Genomic DNA, 8,162 nt, shown 5'->3' with positions numbered 1-8,162 from the left:
CAAGCAAACAAACAAAAACAAAAAACAGAGTGCTTGCAAATTAAAATGGAGATGGTATGTTGGAAGAATGCTTACCATCTGCTGAAGAGACAATGTTTTTGATTTCTCTATAGAATGATGAAGGAAAGAAACTAAAACTACAGCAGCTGCCAAGTGTTTCTGGTTGATCCACTTTACATCTAAGAAGTCTGGTTTACTTTCCAAAAATATGTCACTATTAAGATGCATTTTAATATATCATTAAATTTGATATTTATTGATGTAAAATCTTGGTTTGAGGGGAATAGCCTTTTCATAGCATTGAGACTATGTGTTATGTCTGATCAATAAGTGAGACACGCAACAGTTATAATTTTCATTTTATATTATGTGTTTTAAAAAATGCTTGCTAAATGATTTTGTTTTCAAGAGCTATGAGCATTCAGTGAAGACTGCTTGAAGTAAACAAGAGTTTCAAAAAGTCTAGCTTTCTGAAAGTAACAGACAAAATGTGAGGGCCTTTTCTGTACTGTAGTTACACCAAATCCTGTTCTGTGAGGCACTTATCCTGCACTTCATAATGAATGATAAAATACTCACTGATTCAGTTTAGAGTCTTCATGCTCACAAGAGAGGACTGGACTTATATTTAGAAGATACTGAACTGCAGTGTTAAGAGGACTACTTCAGAGATCCATTTCTGAGAAATTTTGTCTGTAAGCAAATATGACTAAATAGTCATGCCACCCACTGAACAGGAACAGAGTACATGAATGTTTTGATGTCTGAACAAGAGAGCTATGGGAAAAAAGATGTTCTACTATGAACAATTGAAAGATGAATCAATTAGAAAAAAAATAGTTGCTAAGGCATCTGAAGATACATACTTTTATTCTATTATATGTAGATTTACAGACACAACTGGTGAAATAACAAGAGGAAATTCTCAAGAAATGAGAAAGGAGGAAACAGAAAACAGTAGAAATTTCACTGTGTACCTTTTTTTAGCCATAAAGACCTTAACCTAAAGAATATGAGGAGGTGTTAAGGAAAAAAACAAAACAAAACAAAACAAAAAAAAAAAACTGAGATCTATCTGAGTAGATATAGCTGTCAACATCTGAGCTAGTGTTCTCAGTTTTCTGAGAAACATCACTCCCATTTTGAAAAATGGTAGAAAGGAGGACCTGAGGAAGTAAATACCAGTGAGCCTCACCTCTGTGCCAGGGAAGATCATGGAAAAGATACTCCTGGAAGCAATGTCAAGGCACGTGCAAGACAAAGAGGTGATCTAAGACAGCCAGCGCAGTTTCACCAAGGGCAAATCATGCCTTACAATCTCTGGTGACTTTCTATGATGCTGAATCATCTGACAAAGGAAGACTGACCAATTTTGTCATCCACCTGGAATCCTGAAAGGACTATAACACAGTCCCACATGACATCCTGATCTCCAAATTGGAGAGACATTGATTTGATAGGCATACCATTCAGTGGATAAGGGATTGGCTTGAAGGTTGCACCCAGGGAGTCATGATCAACGACTCCATATCCAGGTGGAGGTTGGTGATGAGTGGTGTCCTACTGGGGTCTGTCCTGAGACCACTACTATTTAATATCTTTATCAATGACATAAACAGTGGGATCAAGTGCACCCTCAGCAAGTTTGCAGATGACACCAAGCTGAGTGGTGCACTTGATACACCAAAAGGAAGGGATGCCATCCAAAGGGACATGGACATGCTGGAGAACTGGGCCCATGTGAACCAGGTTCAACAAGGCAAAGTGCAAGGTGCTGCACCTGGGCTGGGGCAATCCCAGACATGAGAACAGACTGGGAGAAGAACTCATTGAGAGCAGCACTGGAGAGAAGGACTTGTGTACTCCCTGTAGGTACACACAGACACATATATATGAAACACTTTTTATACATCTGCACACACACACACACACACACCAACACAGACACTCAGAGCACTCACACAAACAACACCAGCGGTCTCATCCCTCTCCCTTCTTTAGCTAAGCAGGATAGCGGCTGGCTGATGAGAATATACATATAAATAAGTACAAGGTGCATCCCTCCAGCCACATCCTTCTAACCACTGCCCTGGCCCTGGATTCCAGTCTCTGCAGTTGCTAGCATCTGTATCTAAGAGCCTTCCAGGCTCTCAACAGGTTGCCCCTTTTTCTGAGTCCCTCATTTGTGTTCCCTCCACTGCCATTGTGCCTCTGCAGTCCTCTGGGTTGATGGAGATGGGCTTTTGATGGGCTAATGGCTACTATGATGGGCCTGATGAGTAGTCAGGGAAGGGTATTATTATCTGGGATCCCTCACCTGCCATTATCTCTCTGGGTTCTTTTGTGGGTGTATAAATAAGCTTTTTATCACACAACCTAACAAATAAATGGCAAATAAATCATATTCTAAAACAGCCTTTTACTATAAAAGGAATCTAGAAAAAATATGAGACGAGCATGTTGTACACCTCATATTTAAACTCTTTGTATTTGAAACATGGCTAAGCTTGTAGTGAGTGCTGGTATAATAGACATCTTTGCCTCTCTCATGTAGTATTTCTAACATTTGTTCCTTGAATTTCAAATGCTATGGTCATTTAATGAAGTTATCTAAAGCTTTGGTTTCATTGTAAGAATAGCTTTTCTAGCATTTTTAATTAGAGCTAAGAACTTTTATTTCTATTGTTTTCTGCCCATTGGAGAGCATTTATACAGTTTTGTTTCAAGTTATGGTATCTGCAGAAGAAGTGAAATGATATATACCTTCCCTAAAACAGACCACAGTAAAACAGGATAATTCAATGTATTTGGTGCATGTTTACTTGAAAGTGTATTCATATGAGGAGTTACAGTTCCAAATGGGAAGCTTCCTAAAGGGTATATATTTAACATTTTTATTATTCTGGGAACAGTTTTAGTGGCTTCTTTCTTCTTTATTACTATTAGGGGCACAGGTGAGTCCATTGAATTTGCTTTGTAGTGCTGTATTTGTCTGATAAAGTACTTCAACTTATATTTTAACAGATTTTGTTTGATCAGTTCCAAGTGCTGAGTAGTTACTTTTGTATGTCTTTCAATGCCTGACAAAGTCATTTTAAGTAGTCGTCTGTAGCATAAAGCATCAGTATATATTTAGAAGAAATAAGTGCTTGTCTTTTAAGTGTGATACAATATTTAATAGCAATTTACCGTCTTTAGTGAGAAATATAAAAAGGCATTAATTAAGCTTCCCAACCCATATGTAACATTACAAGTTTCTGTAATATTTTGTTTTACTGAAATAATGAAAGGAAAAATTGAAAAACAATTAAAAAAAAAGGGGGGGGGGGGAAGCAAAGAACAACTAATTATTTACCCATGTATTTGGTCAACTCAAGAATATAAGATGGAATCCTAAAAGAATATAAAACAAAATGCTATTTTCTAAGTACTTATGACACAGTGGAAAACTGGGCCATCATTGTTTCTCTCCATAATGAAAGGAGATAATAAAGTTTATCAAAATGTTTACTCTTCAGAATAATGCTATTTTAATCAATCTGATGCATTTTAGTTTTGGACACAGAGTAAATACTATTGCTATCTAAATTATAGAGTACAGCAGTGCCTATAATGAATTTAGTACCTCAAAACCAAGAAAAGGATTTCTCATTGTGTTCATTAGTAGCCACAGCCAACCTAGTCCTTACTTAGAAAAGCAGATTTGTAATGATACAATGATTCATTCAGTGGTATTGCTGCCACTGCATCAGAGTTTATGAACATCCACAACTGTCGCATTAACACAGGGTCAGAAGACGATTTTTTTGTGAATTTAGACCCTGCAGAAACAGTGTAAACAGATATTGCAAGCCAAGGAAGCAAATTAAACAATACTCATAAATTTCAGGCCCTGTATCAACAGGAGACTGGACTTTAGTTTAGAAAGTTCAGTGAAAGATATAGTAATATTTGAGTAGAACAGAATTCTAGAACAGAGTATTAGTCTCCATTTCTGTCTACCGTAGGTATTACTCATCATATAATAAATTTAATAAACTCTTCAACCTCGATTTTAAGACTACAATTTCTCACCCATCTGTTCTAAAACATCACAACTCAGATAGTAAAATCATTTCTATTTTCCAGCCTGAATGTACTCACAAGCTAAAACGGCATGTTCTTAGTGTTCTCTTTTGCTGACAAGTATATTGAAAGGTTTTTGTTTGTTTGTCTGTCTTTCTCAAAGTTATTTCATAGATTGTTACTCATTGTTTTAACACCTTTTTCTGTCTTATGACAGAAATTTGTAGAAAGAATGTATGATCTGAATACAGCAAAAACATAACTGTCTTCAGTATCTTTTGAGATCTTTTTTCATGGTTTAGGACTGACTATTAACCAATAGCTATATATATATATAAATAAATGCAACAGATACTGCATTCTGCTCAGTTTCTTTGGCTTTGTTATGTCCTGTGCTTATGTCAAGCACTCTCTGGAACATGTTAGAAGAATTTCTACAGCTATAAAGCAAATAAAATGCAATTTCTCTCAGTAGTAATAGTATTCCTTGCTGTTTATTTTTTTAAAATATTTCATATTTAATATGCATACAATCGTTATTTAAATGTAATGTTTTAAATTGATTGACTGTATGTCAAGCCCACATCTATAAGTATATTCATTACTGTCACCAAAGAACTTGAGTTAGTTAAGTAACGGATGTTGCATACCCTCAAGTGTATAGTCACTGAAAATATAACATGTACACAAACACAAACAGAAACATCAAGAGCAGTGGGGTTGATACTTCCTAACCTTTTGCTTTTACTTTAAGGTATTTCTAAGGTATGCCTCACATACCACATTGTTAAATTAACATTCTATCTTTAAATGGGTTCATTCATGGGAGATGTATAAGAGATGAAATAAAAGTAATATTGTTCACTGTAATGGCATCTTTCCCTTTCTACTGTCTCTGGTTGACTCTGGTGCTTTACTTTCAAAGACAACCCAACTTTTCCAAGAAGCCTTCAAACTTTTCTTTAAAGTCACCTGAACTCTTACCGGATAAAAGAGGAGATTTGACACTGCAAGAAAATATGCTATACTAATTCTAACAGTGGATGATTAAAAATGTATGTATGCTTTTGCATGTAAACAAGTAGTTGTGCATTTTCCCACCTGCTGTCTTTGCTTCCCAGTGTGCATTTACCTGTATTACATTTTGTTGTAAAGACTTTTCAGAGCATGTTTCAGTAAAACCACAATAAAATGACAGTACTAGGAGTGCTCATATTGACTTCAGATCCAATTTTTTAAGGTTATGCAGACACATACACAGATACTAAAGCTCTCCAGTCCATATTATTTGTTTAAAACAATAAAGAAAAATATATTAATTGTAATAATCACTACTGATTTACTTTAAAACTGTTTATCCTGATCTACTGTTCAGTCAAGCCACCATTTTTCCATTGATGTATTATGGGTATCAGAACAAACAGTGGTCATTGAAAAGGAGTGCAAAGCCATAAAAAGTATAGAAAGGCTGCAGAAAAAAACTGGGATAGATGTTACATGCCTTGAGGCAGTGTGAGCAGAAACAGAACCTAAAGAATTAGGTAAGTATTTTTACAAGGCCAAAATTATAGATGGACAGAAGATAAAAGAAAAAGTTAAAAGGGTCAGAGTTGTGATAGATGTTAGGGAGAAATGTGAAAAATTATTGCTCTGAAATACAGAAAGCCAGTACAATGATTAAAAGGTTGAAAAAGTGAAAATGGACAGACTGATGGGCAAGGAAGACAATCCTAGTAGCTATGCTTTTTACAGGCTGGAACAGGGCTGTGAGGATGTCTTGGATGGCAGAACAGAAGAAGTTGCAATAGTTAAGACAAGTGTCAGGGCACAAGGAGTGAGTAAAAACGAAAAGGTCAGGCACCGGAAATGTTATACAAGGCAAGTGAATGGATTAGGAAAGGGCTACAGCCTGTGAGCTGTGAAAGATGAACAAGCTGAAGATGAATACCAGGTTATGAGACTGAGTGACAAGGAGGGGGATGGGGTTGTCAACATTGACAAGAAATGGGGAGGAAGAATGGCTTGAAAGGAAAAATGAACAGCTGAGTTTTGTTGTATGTGTAAAGTCTAGCATGCAGGCAAGATATAATCCAGGAATAGATGTCAGAAAGACAGACTGAAAGACAGGTTGAGGTAGAGAGATGAAGGGAAGGGAAGGGAAGGGAAGGGAAGGGAAGGGAAGGGAAGGGAAGGGAAGGGAAGGGAAGGGAAGGGAAGGGAAGGGAAGGGAAGGGAAGGGAAGGGAAGGGAAGGGAAGGGAAGGGAAGGGAAGGGAAGGGAAGGGAAGGGAAGGGAAGGGAAGGGAAGGGAAGGGAAGGGAAGGGAAGGGAAGGGAAGGGAAGGGAAGGGAAGGGAAGGGAAGGGAAGGGAAGGGAAGGGAAGGGAAGGGAAGGGAAGGGAAGGGAAGGGAAGGGAAGGGAAGGGAAGGGAAGAGTTTCCCTGCTTGGAGACCACTACATTATTTTTTTTTCTCCATTGTTTTCTATTCCAATTGTCCTGGTTTTCTTATTGTGTCAAAATATCACCCGCCTTTCTTACCTCTCATTTTTCTAGTATAATAATTTCACTACTGACAGTTTCATCATCTATTTGCTTCTTTCTTTTTCTTTCTCTCTTGGTTACCTAAATTTGAATATTTGTTTATCAATATTTCTTTCCCTTTCCTGTTTGATTATTTGCTTCCCTGGACAAGTATCAATTAAAACTGAACTGGTGATTTGCTCACTTTGTTATCATTGTTCTCTGTATATATCTCTATATCAAAATTATATTATCTTGCCTTAGTATCAGGCCCTGGGTTTACCATTGCATTGGTTTACCTCAAAAGACATTTTACTCGCATAACAAATTACCGTTAGGAATAATTTACTTCACCATGCGAAATGACATTAGCAATGAAAATAAAATGACTATACAGTGCTTTTCCAAACCACCTCTTAGGTCTAGTTGAGAAGACCTAGACCTTGCCTTCATGTAGGATAATTTAAGAGATACCAAGTAATGCTCTTGACTGCATTCTGTGGGTTAAGGGCTTTGATAGACAAAATAGTGGTGTATACTCAAGGTAACATAAGACAAAGGGGAAGGAAGGGGGTGGGAGGGGGACTTCTTATGAAGATGTCTGTCCTTCCAAACAACCACTGTGCATCTTGAGGCCCTGCTTCCCAGGAAACGGATGAACATTGCTCATTGATGGAAAACAGAGAATATTTTTTTCTTTCACTCTGTGCTTCCAAACAGCCTTTGTTTCTTTTTCCCTCTGTCTTTTTCCTTCACCCATGTGTCTTTTTTCCTTTCCAGCATACTTCCTTCCACCCCCCTTTAGCTGTCCAGCAGGGTAAAATCAGGAAAAAGAAGGAAAAAAAAAATGAAAGAAAAAGGAGGAAAGGGAAATCATTGTCTTATCTTGTACTGTTTCGATGCAGAGAATGAGGGGCAAGTTGAACAGAATGACACAAGCATGTAAAGAAAGTGGGTGACACTATGTTAGTGGATAACCATGTGTAGCTCCTGACCCTCCCTCAATCAAAGCTGGTTCTTCCTGAGCATGATGAGGCAGCCAGGAGTAGTAATGAAGCTTGTGGCCTGCAGGCTGGGTCTCAGCTGGCTGAGCAGCAACAATATGAAGCAACATATACAGAGAGGCAAACATTTATTTATTTGTTTGTTTTAAGTTCTTTTAAATGAAAAACAGATTTAAATTAGGAAGCACTAGGGTCATGAAAATATCCCTAGGGAAAAAAAAAAAAAAAAAGATAGCTTTGAGATTTTCTAGTTCTCTCAGACCTAGCACTTATTCAGCATTATATTCCATCCTGTTATGTGATGACAGCGTAGAACAAGTTTAAATTCATTATCCATCAGATTAAAACAAATAAGACGCAAAAAAATTAGTGAACCAGACAATTGTATTGAATTTATTTGTTGCAAGCACAATTGGCAGGCAGCATGTTGTACAATTGTATTTGGTAGCTCATAAAGGAGAAAGGGGAGGAAGAATTTACTCATGCTTTGATCTTTTTCTTATCCTCCTCTATCACCTCCAATCATGAAAGACATTCCTGCTAGTTCTGATACTTTGAAGGATTATGTCCTTT

This window comes from Anas platyrhynchos, chromosome 1 (genome assembly GCF_047663525.1).
Source record: "Anas platyrhynchos isolate ZD024472 breed Pekin duck chromosome 1, IASCAAS_PekinDuck_T2T, whole genome shotgun sequence".
Lineage (NCBI taxonomy): Eukaryota > Metazoa > Chordata > Aves > Anseriformes > Anatidae > Anas > Anas platyrhynchos.
Note: the sequence above shows the minus strand (reverse complement) of the source record.